Below are 11,260 nucleotides of genomic sequence, written 5' to 3' on the forward strand. Positions count from 1 at the left end.
CATAGTAAAGTAATTTTAGTTTGTCATTTATATTAATATTTGACTTTCTGTTTTATCATGGAGCAATCCCTTGGAGTTTGATTAGCCCTAGAGCAACACATAAAATTAAGTTTCTGAATCCGCAAAACTGAGGAGATCCACGACCTGTGGCCAATCTTCATGATGCCACTGCAGCCATTCCCTAGCACATTTGTTTGCCAGTCACTAGCATTGGCCAGAGGAGAAGAGTTATCTCTCCTCTTGGCTCCCCCAGCTTTTTGTTTTGCTTCTGTCATAGTGAGCTCTGTAAGAGAAGGGGAAGACACAAAAGTAGGGGCTCAGATACACTTGTTGAAGATTTTTAAAATAAAATTTCATTTCCATACCTCCTTCTAGGACCTCAACCTCTTCTGAAGAATAAGTTGGGCACTTTCAGCACTTGCAGGGCGCCTGCTTCTCTCTTCTTGTTCCAATCCCTATTCCTTCCGCTCCCAGACACCTGCCTCTTGCTCTGAACAAGTGTTGGAAAGCAAATATGGCCGAAATAAATACCATTCAAGCAGTGCCTACACTGCAGGGAGCCCATAAAAGGAGAAGGCCCCTCTAAACTGGAGATCTGTTTATTTTGCAATTAACAAAAGGTCAGGAGGCCTGGCATAGAATCCAAGTGTTACTCTGCTGTGTTAGCAAGAATTGTGGGGTTTGAAAGTTATTGCTGGGGATTTGGAATTTTTATTATGAATTCCAGGAAGCCAAAGGTTTCTGGGTAATATGTGAATCACAGCAAAGTATTCTGCCATCCTTTGACCCAAAGTTAGCTCCTTTTTGGTGATATAAAAGGTCAATAGGTCATGGGAGCTCCTCTGTGTTACCTTAAAATGACCCCTTTTGAGGATGTAACAGATTATTAATCAGGAGCCATATCAAGGAGCTATGGCTAGGGAGGAGCGAGCCTTCAACCTTTGATTTAGGAGCTGGGAACTTACAGTTCTCTTTCTTCCGTGGAGCCCTAAATTGGCTTGACATAAGTTTAACAGGAACTTTTATTTAGCTGTGGTTCTTTTCATCACAGGGTATTATGGGATATCATCCATTCAAAAAAAGTGTCGAGCACCTACTATGTACTAGGTACTGAGCTAGAGTGATGAAGACACATGAAAGAATAAGAAGACTTTGTCTTCAAAGTACTTAAAGTCCAGTGGGGACACAGACACGGAAACAGAAATGCAGTACGTTGTTATGGGTGATGTGGTGGAGTATGTACAGAGAGACCAAAAGGAAAGAGTGGCCCAATGTAGCCAGGGAAAGAGTGAGGGACAGGAAAGACCTCATAGAGGAGGTAGCAGAAAGCATCTTTTAAATAAGAAAAGCACCTCCCTAAGATTCACTTCCACCTGCTTTGGCCACAGCATCACTGATCCTGCCTTTTCTTTAGCCCTCTTCTGTTGGCTTGTACCTACTTGTACTTTGAAAATTGGTTTTGAAGTCTTAATTGTAAGATTATGCATCTCAAATTTGTTGACTTTGCCTTTGAAGCTAAAATGCTTATGCTCTTCTATCCCTCAGTTAGTGCATATATTACGTTGGTTAACAATGGAATATTTCTGTACTACGTGTGTCATCTCAGACCGGAAACTTCTTGGAAGGGGAATCCCTTTGTTGTTATAAGCTGCCTGCCTCATAAGCATTTAAAGCTTCTTTCATGGGCTTCCCTGGTGGCGCAGTGGTTGAGAGTCCGCCTGCTGATGCAGAGGACACGGGTTCGTGCCCCGGTCCGGGAAGATCCCACATGCCGCGGAGCGGCTGGGCCCGTGAGCCATGGCCGCTGAGCCTGCGCGTCCGGAGCCTGTGCTCCGCAACGAGAGAGGCCCGCGTACCGCAAAAAAAAAAAGCTTATTTCATGAGGTGCATGCTGGGAGGTGAAGGTTGATAAGTATTTGGGCTACAAATCCCAGTTCAGAGTATTTTCCTCTTAGCACCAAACTACCTCAGACCCTCAGTCACATTTCTCACCTGCTCCTCACCGGGTAAGCTCACCAGGTAAGCTCCTATCACCAAGTCTTGACTCTCCCTTTCTATTGAAGAGAATCAGAACCAGAAAAGCATCATTGTTTCTTTTTCATTCCTATGGCTCTCAAAATGCTTTCTCAACAGCAAGTCACAATTCCTGTCATATAGGAAACAAATACAACTATAGATTGACGTGTGTGTGTGTGTGTATACACATATATAAAACCAAAGACCTATTTAAAGCTTCTGAACCTGGCTAGATGTCTTCTTGGGAAACTCCAACTACCACATAAAGACTAGAACCCTTGGCATGATGGGCTCCCACATGCTTTAGAGATGAAGTGCTCTTTATCTGATTAGAAGAATGAAATTCTCATTTAAATATTCTCTTTCTACATGTCCGTTAAATAGCTTATGGTTAACTTTTTTCTGAGCATGCATTTATAGCTTGATGATCTTAGAAAATATTATTCAAAAATAACACATCACAGGTATCATTGCAATCCAAAGAGATGTTTCAAAGAGAGTGACTGGCCAGAGCATCCTCTAGGATACCTCTAAGTTATCTTTTTGATGAGCATTTGGGCTTCATGTTTACAAATGAATGAAAGCTAATTTAATTTAACATTAGCTTAATAACTGTCATGAGACCAGAAGAGAGTCAGTCAAAGAAAAACAAATCTGTTTGGCACTCTGCAAGAAAGTCGGTGCCCATTCTTGCTGTAATGCAACTTTCTAGTGAGAACCAAGGTAAATAACAAGTTGGGAAAAATTGTCACCTATTGATCCTAATAGTGAGATGTCAGACAATGTGTCTCAAATTAAGAGAGAGGGTGAGAGAAATCCCCTGTTTTTCTTTACCACTTGCAAACTACTCGAAAATCTGCCTCAGCAAAATCTCATCTATTTGGACTAATGGGGGTGGAGGCAAGGAGACCAATGTGAATTAGTGACAGGTTGGAATTCTGGAATGTTTTAAAACATGCCCTTTTATTAGTTGAAGTCTATGTGTACAATAACTCAAACTAGCTGTTCACAGTGGTTCCCAAGAGAGATTCTCAGAGACTTGCTTTCGTGAATAGATAAGACCCATTTGTTATTAGCAGTTTCCATTGACTCATAAACAATGTGCTGAAGTCCTTAGAAACAGTTTTTTCCTTTACGGAGATAAAAATGCATTTGCGATGTGGTTTAAAGAATCCTGCCCAGCAAACTTCTTCTTCAGGGAGAATGCAAAGAGATCCATCTGTCTCTAGAATCTCTCACACACAGTTGGTGTCCCCTGAGGGACTGAGGTGTGGCTGCTGGTGGGGTGAAGTAAAGGAGGTTCACCCACCTGTCTCTGTTAAGAGAAGCATAGAATGCAGAGTTAGGAGAAATACCCCTTCCCCACCCCGGCGTCTGCTAGAGCACTTCTGGTAGCAGGAATGGAGATCACTACCTCTGGAAGCTGGTCAGTGCTACTGTTTAGAAATGGGTTTCCTTTACTCTCCATTCTTCGAGGGGAGAACAGCCCCTCTAAGCCTCTGTGAATGTGGATTTGCCTCCCTGCCTCCTCCACTTGAGTGTGAAAGTGGGAAGTTGATCTGGTTGCCCACGCATCTCCTTTCCTCCCCCACTTCTTCCTCTCTCATCCTGGAACCCTGTAATAAAAAACAAGAAGGAAACTGTTCGCTGAAAACCAGTCTTGTCCCTTCTTGGGTTATTTGCCTACTCATTAGGAATTGTGGAAGATCCTAACCCTTCAGGATTCGAAAGGACTATAATTTTGGACTGTATGACAGGCAGTGGCGTTGCTATATTTTTGAGAAATGGATCAGGGGCACCATCTAGTCAAATCATGCTGTGTGGACAGTGTGCCGTCCTTCCATCCCAAAATGCACTCACCTTTGCTCTGTTAGGTAATGTAAATATCCAGCTGCCTGTCCATATCTGGGCTGAATGTTTGTGTTCTCTTGTCTGTATGGCCTTGACACGCCTGGCCACATCATGAAGGGTCTGTATTACAATGTAAACTCCAGCAAAGGGTTTGGGTTTGTTAATCTTTGAACAATTCTCACAAAAAGAGGTTTAATAAATGCTTAAGTTTTTTTTAATTGTGGTAAAATACACGTAACATAAAATTTACCGTCATAATCATTTTTACGTGTACAGCTCAGTAGTATTAAGTATTTTCACATTGTTGGGCAACAGATCTCCAGAACTTTTTCATCTTGTAAAACTGAAACTCTATACCTATTATGTGGTAAACTCTCCATTCCTCCCTCTTCCCAGCCCCTGGCAACCAACCATTCTACTTTCTGTCTCTATGAATGTCACTACTCTAGACACCTTATTTAGGTGAGTTCATACAGTATTTGTCTTTTTGTGGCTGGCTTAATTCATTTAGCATAATGTCCTCAAGGTCTATCCAGTTGTAGCATGTGTCAGAATTTCCTTCCTTTTAAAGGCTGAATAATATTCTATTTGTATGCATAAATGCTGCTATGAACATTAGTATACAAACAGCTGTTAAAGCTTCTGCTTTCAATTCTCTTGGACATATACCTAGGAAGGGAATTACTGGATCATATGGTAATTATATTCTTAACTTTTTGAGGATATTAAGTTTTTTAAGGAGGCAGAGAAACATAAAGTAGATGCGTTATTATATTAGAGTGTCCCATTTCACCACATATCTATTGGGTTCTTACCATGTGCTCAGTGCTGTGTCTGATATAACTTGGAACCTTATGGTTCCTTCTTTTCTCTCCCTACAATATAATCTCCATAAAAGTGGGGATTTTTGTATATTGTCTTCTTCTTTACTGCTGAATGCCCAGAACCTAGGATAGGGCCCGACATTCATTCATTCATTTGTTCAGCAAATACCATTGAATATCTAGTATGTACCCGGTGCAAAATGGTCATGAAAGTCAGTGAGGAAAGCAGTGTTTCCTGTCTTCTTGACGAATGGGCAGAGTGGATGGAAGGAGGTAACAGGGTCTTTCCCAATCACTTTGTGCCCTGTCAGGTAAACATTGGTGATCCCCTACTTGCAAAGGGGGCAGGAGTGAATTTAGAACCGAGAGAGAGCAGCTCAGCTGGAAATGAAGATCAGTGGAGACAGAAGCTTTTTCCAAGTGGGCCTGGACAGGCAACCGCCCATTCACAATACTGAAGCCATATTGAATTAGGAAGAGAGCAGAGAGCAGTACTTGACTATCCAAACCAACTGCTTATCTTAGCAGGGCACAATCAACTCTTGACTGAAAAGAATTTTATTTCACGTTTGCATCAAATCTGAGTGAGGAAATGGGGAGCCACTATGGCCCAAGCAGTGCTTTCAAATTAGGGGGCTTAAGATATTACCTCATACCTAGTCAGTCCCACTGAGTTCAACAAGGTAGTATTTACAGAATATTCTGGGAGTTCTCTGGGGTTCACAAAATGGTGCATTCATTTAACAATGCCAATTTAAGTCCCCTTCCCTAAATTAGCATGAGATATCCTATTGAAAAAGTTTGGCTGGTAGGAAAATACCTAGGGTTCCTTACAAAGCCCTCAAAGGCACTTTGTTGTCCTATGCTGGTTCCAAATATGCAGCATTTCTTACCCCTTCTGTGAGCCTCAGAGATTTTCCTTGTCTATTTTTCTACTTTTAAAACAACCACCACCGCTTATTCCATTTCTTAGGGTCCTTTTCACTTCCTTTGGGGTAGGCTGTAATCTCTCCCTTATCCTCTTCTTGCTGTCCTCCCAAACAGTGTTGCTACTTCAAGGGAATAAGAAAGTCACCAATACGGAGAACAGTTATGCAAACTCAAGCCATTTCACAAAGTTCACAAAAATCAGTGTCCCTGCTTCCTTTCCTTTAAGGTACCCAGAAGCCCCAGCGTACTCCTGCTTTCTTTTATCTGTGACGGTGGCGCTCCTTATTGCTTATAGGATAAGGCTACACTAATTAGCCTAGCATTCAAGGCCCTCTATAAGCAGACTAAGGTCTACCGCTCCATTATTATCTCCCACTCGTCTTCCAGTCTACAGAAACTGTCTGCTCCCGTCAAACGGTCTCCTAATTGTTTCCCCCCCCCAAAACTATTTTCATTCCTGTTTCCTGGTCTTTGTTCACATTAATTCTTTCAGGCTCTCTGCTACTCTTTCTTCAGGGCTTGGAGTCTTACCTTTTGTGACCACCCGGGGCCTTTGGGCAGAATTGCTCCTTCCTTGGAATTCCAATAATCCTTCTAGTGTGAGCCACTTCTCTGGACTTAGCACACCGGAGTACACGTGTGTGCAGGTGTGCCTAATGCAGATGCTTATTATATCTGTAGGGCTAACAGTACTAGCACTGAGTAGGGACTCAGTAAACATTTATTTTTAATGATGATGTCATGTTCTTGAAGGCTGTTCTTTCTTTCCCTAGGTAATGTTTACTAACGTGAATGAAGCGCTGCTGAGACTTGCTCATGTTTTTAAAAAGATGAGGATGATGATGACTCAGTGGCAAGATCTTTTGGCCGAGAATTCATCTTGAAAATACTTGTACTAACCTAGCAACACACATGTAACAAGGGGAAACAGCCCAAATAGGCTTAAGATAAAGCAGGAGAGATTTTTAGGATTTTAGTAAGCAAGACTTTCTCTTTCTTTCTTTCTTTCTTTCTTTCTTTCTTTCTTTCTTTCTTTCTTTCTTTCTTTCTTTCTTTCTTTCTTCCTTCCTTCCTTCCTTCCTTCCTTTCTTTCTTTCGTCAAGGTGATTAAACACTGGAATGAGCTATAGAGGTAGATTATTGAGAAGATTTGGAGGGGTGGACAATTTATTCATTCATTCAAAGGAAAACTGGGAGGCAAAGTAAAGGAAGGGGGAAAAGTTTAAGTATGAGGGATTTGGCATTTATCCATGGAAAACAGAGGAAGGCGGATACAATCTTTTTTTTTTCTTGCACTTTTTGGTCTCTCAACTATGTATGGCTTCCCCAGCAGGATGAAGAGCTTGTGGTGGGTGGAGCTGCTTCTTCGCTGTGTTGTAGAGCCATCAATCAGGCCAATAAAATAAAAGAAGGCAGCAGATGTTTTTCTCCCCAAAGAAGGGGTTGGAATGGTTACCGAGTAACTGTTTTTCTGGTAATGTCCATATACCTTCAGTCACAAAACGATACAAACAAACAACCGTAGCTCTGATATACTTCACCCAAAGGAATGTTGTGGGTGACGGGTAGGGAAGGACGTGCTATTACGAAGAAGGGGCAACGGGAGTTGGAAAAAAGATAGGCTCGAACATGTGGCAGGACAGGAAGTAAAAGAATAAAAATAAGTGGTGCAAAAAGTCACTGAAGGAAAAATATGAAAACCAAAAAAAAAAAAGTTAGTGGGACACTCACTACATAGAAAACAAGTTTGGAAGTTTGTGATTAGATTCTTGGAGGAAAGTGTAGACTGTGGCATATACTGCACAAAAAGCTGATGATCAAAGCCAGTATAGAACACGTCAATCCCAGAAACATCGGAGCTTGGACTGCTCGTTCACGCAATAATTTTAGGTGTCCAAGAGCAGGAATCTGTATTTTTAATAAGTGCTTCTACTGATTCTTAAGATCAAGCAAGTTTGGGAAGCACTCTCCTGTAAGGTAGTAGAAGGAGTTTCCATCAAAATGTGAAACATCAAATGATTTCACTTGAAAGACAACTCATACAAAAGACAGAAGGAGAAGCGGGATAAAAGACTGAAATTTTGATTTGGGGAATAAGTAATTATTTTTTTGCCCTGCTTGCTCCCAAAATGATTTAAGGTTGCATGGTTATAATATTAATAATGAAAGTGCTTTCTATCAGCTTGGCACTATACGTGTATTTTATTATTTGATGCCCACAACGACCCCCTGAGGTAGAAAGTACAATTGTTATCTCCATTTTACAGATGAGGAAACTGAGACTCAGAGAGGTTAAACTAGGAAAAGGTGGAGCTGGGATCCAGAGCCTCTGCTGATCTGAATTGTTTCACGAAACTGCTTACAAACATGGAAACAGACCGATCCAAAAAGCCCGGAAACAGCAACAAAAAACACAACTAAGTGAAGAAATTTGGATGAAGAAAAAATAAGGGAAGGAAAATGGGTGAAGCTGGGATAGGGTCCTGTTCATTGATTACACATTTGGCTCTAAGCTTTCCAACGGTAAGAGGGAGAAAGGAAACATCTCTTGATTCAGAGCATCTATAAGATAAAAGCAAACCTGCTTTTTAGGAGAAACGTAATGATTTCTGGTAGAATTTCCTGAGAGAAATGTCCCATGTGGACATTTCTCCTCAAAAAGAGGAGAAAGGAAACTTTACTGTATTAAGTTTTTACTTTACTGTATTAAGTTTTTAAAGCTTGGGAAAGCAAACGTTTAAAAAAGGAAATAATTTAAAGATGGATTATAATATCATTCCCTTGTAAATATGTTTTACAGTTCACACTTCTTATAACAAAAGAACTGCATGTGGAGTTTTTGTCTTTGGAGATCTTAAAGAGAAGGGTGGCTATTCCTCTGGCCTAGATGCCCGAAGGCAAGGACTGCCTTAATGGGCCCCCTTCCAACTCGGGGGCTGTGATTCTATACTTCTTTTTTTTTTTTTTTTTTTTTTTTGCGGTACGCGGGCCTCTCACTGTTGTGGCCTCTCCCGTTGCGGAGCACAGGCTCCGGACGCGCAGGCTCAGCGGCCATGGCTCACGGGCCCAGCCGCTCCGCGGCATGTGGGATCTTCCCAGACCGAGGCACGAACCTGTGTCCTCTGCATCGGCAGGTGGACTCTCAACCACTGCGCCACCAGGGAAGCCCGATTCTATACTTCTGTAGCTGTGCAAACACTTCTACCTGGGGCAGCTTAACCAGTCTTAAACGTAAAGATTCAGCCACAGCCACGGCAATGAATGCTTCCATTGTGAGAATCCTTTCTGATATAATAAATGTTTTAAAAAAACACACACACTACACACACACACTAAAACAAAACCTCCACCACATTCGGGATTAAGACACACCCAAGTAAGACATTTGCAGTAACAAAAGTTTCACTTAGTAAATGCTTGTCACTGGGGATGGAGAGTCAGCACTTAGGCACCACTCATTTAACTCCGAACGTTTGCTGAAGTCCTTTGTGTCTTAGATGTCAAAGAAATCTTTTCTAAGGGGGCCATCAGCACCCCCTCAGGGGTGATGTTTCAAGCCTAATGTGAAAAAGAGAGCTTCTCTAAAACTTCTTATATGATTAACACAGTTGAATGCCCTTTATGACAAAGCATGGGGAGTGCAAATAAAATTCTCTTCAGGAGGAGACCTTCGTCCCCCCTTTTTTGCTTAAATCATTTCCTAGCCATGTAACACGGGGAAAGAACGTTCACATTTCAGGGGGGAGAAAAGCTCAGGGAGATACAGCTGTGCCGTTTAAACTGACCCAACTCTTCACGAATCGGGTCAAATGGCTCAGACGAGGCTTCCTTGCTGTATGTAGTGAGACTGAAACCCGTAACGGGAGAGAGAATCGAGTTAACATCACTGTGTGCATTAGGAAATGTGTTACGTGGCAATAGCTAACCGAAGCGCGTTTGCCTTTGAGGGTCTATTTGAATCTTTGGCCTTCTGGCTAGCACGGCACGTCCAGGAAGAAGGCACACAGGAGGTTTCCCTAAAAAAAGAATGAGGTGCTTTGCCTCTACAAAGCGGGGTATGGTTATGCTGCTGTCAAGTGAAAGACCTCATCCTTCCAACAGAAGGTGTCACCCTCTGGAGTGCTTGATGGACTCTCCTAGCCTAACACGTTTCCCCTTTATAAACAGAGTCCAGCCGCTTTGGCCTTATCTACTTGATTCCAAAATAGCTCGTCAATTTAATAGCATTCAGGTTGTTTATGCACACACAAGGCCCTTTGAAAATAACCCTTTTCATGTCGCCAAACAGGCATTTTGAAATCAACTAATTGGATGGTTGTCTGAATTCAACTCCTTGTTTTAAAAATAACCAGTTGTTCCACTGAATTACATTTTTTTACCCCCAAGCCAATTGGTGTGTGTAGACAGAGTTTGAGTCAATCCAGATGGCTGGCTGCATTTTTGACTTGAACTGACTGGATGTTTTGTGGTCAGATATATACAGCTCTTGATAGCCACTGGGGAAATGGAGTAGAAGGGAAGGAAGGTGTAGGAAAGTTAGGAGAAGTTATATCAACAAAAGTTTCCATCTTGAGTGCTGTGGATCCAGACATTTTCTGCAATCAATCCTCCCTCCTCCTCAACACACATGCACACGCACACGTGCACACACACACATGCACACACACACATAGTTAAGAAAACAGAAATAAAGTAATAACATCCCTCCCAGCTGGCTCTGCTCACGGCTGTGGGTCTTTTCTTTCTTTCTTTCTCTCCATGAATTTCTTCACTGCTTGGGTGGCCTGTGGAGGGATTCTGGCAACTCAGCATCATTGGTTTAGCTCCGTCTTAGGCTAACTTTTCCTTCCTGTGGGGAGCTCTCCTTTGAGGGACTTAGTGCCCCTCTCAGTCTGTAAAAGCAAGGCAGGAAGAAGAGGGCTTCAGTCAGACCTGAACCCCCTAATTCCAAGCATGAGGCCTGACTCTGACCCATGGAACCACTTTTCCTGAGGGAAGCTGTGAATTTCCCGTAATGAACGGAACCAGTCCTCCCTACCCAGGCGTTACTACTACATTTTGAGAAATCCTGAGTTTTGTATCATCTATGGTCTCCATAATTAGCTGTCAAATTCTGCTGGCATGAGGAAGTGCAATTCAGATGCTTTCAAAGGCTACTTCATGTGGACTTAATTTGATTTCTTCATTTACCTTACTGATAACATGATGAAAGTAGAACAGACTTCCCCTGAACCATCTTAGGCTTTTCACTTACAAGGAAGAAAAGGTTCTCCAAACATTTAAAATCAAACTGCAGGGATTTCCCTGGTGGTCCAGTGGGTAAGACTCTGCACTCGCAATGCAGGGGGCCCAGGTTTGATCCCTGGTCGGGGAACTAGATCCCTCATGCGTGCTGCAACTCAGAGTCCACATGCCGCAACTAAGAAGACTGCATGCTGCAACTAAGACCTGGCACAGCCTAAATAAATAAACATTAAAAAGAAATCAAACTGCAGGGGTGATTTCCAAAATGTCTTCCAGTTTTTTCACAAATTTTGAGTGAATTATATGACACAAACTCACTTTTCTACTGCCAGCGTTGTACCTTTTCTATCTTGTGCAAAGGTCATTGCTTGCAGTGAATCGAAGAGCACAAGAAA

The 11,260-nt window shown here is 42.2% G+C and overlaps 1 non-coding gene across 1 annotated transcript; it reads left to right on the forward strand.

The window, feature by feature from the left end:
- Nucleotides 1–10,922: 10,922 nt before the first annotated feature.
- On the forward strand, nucleotides 10,923–10,995 carry TRNAA-CGC (transfer RNA alanine (anticodon CGC)). Its single transcript has one exon. It is a non-coding gene; the product is annotated as a tRNA-Ala (tRNA).
- Nucleotides 10,996–11,260: the final 265 nt, after the last annotated feature.

This window comes from Pseudorca crassidens, chromosome X (genome assembly GCF_039906515.1).
Source record: "Pseudorca crassidens isolate mPseCra1 chromosome X, mPseCra1.hap1, whole genome shotgun sequence".
Taxonomy (NCBI): Eukaryota; Metazoa; Chordata; class Mammalia; order Artiodactyla; family Delphinidae; genus Pseudorca; species Pseudorca crassidens.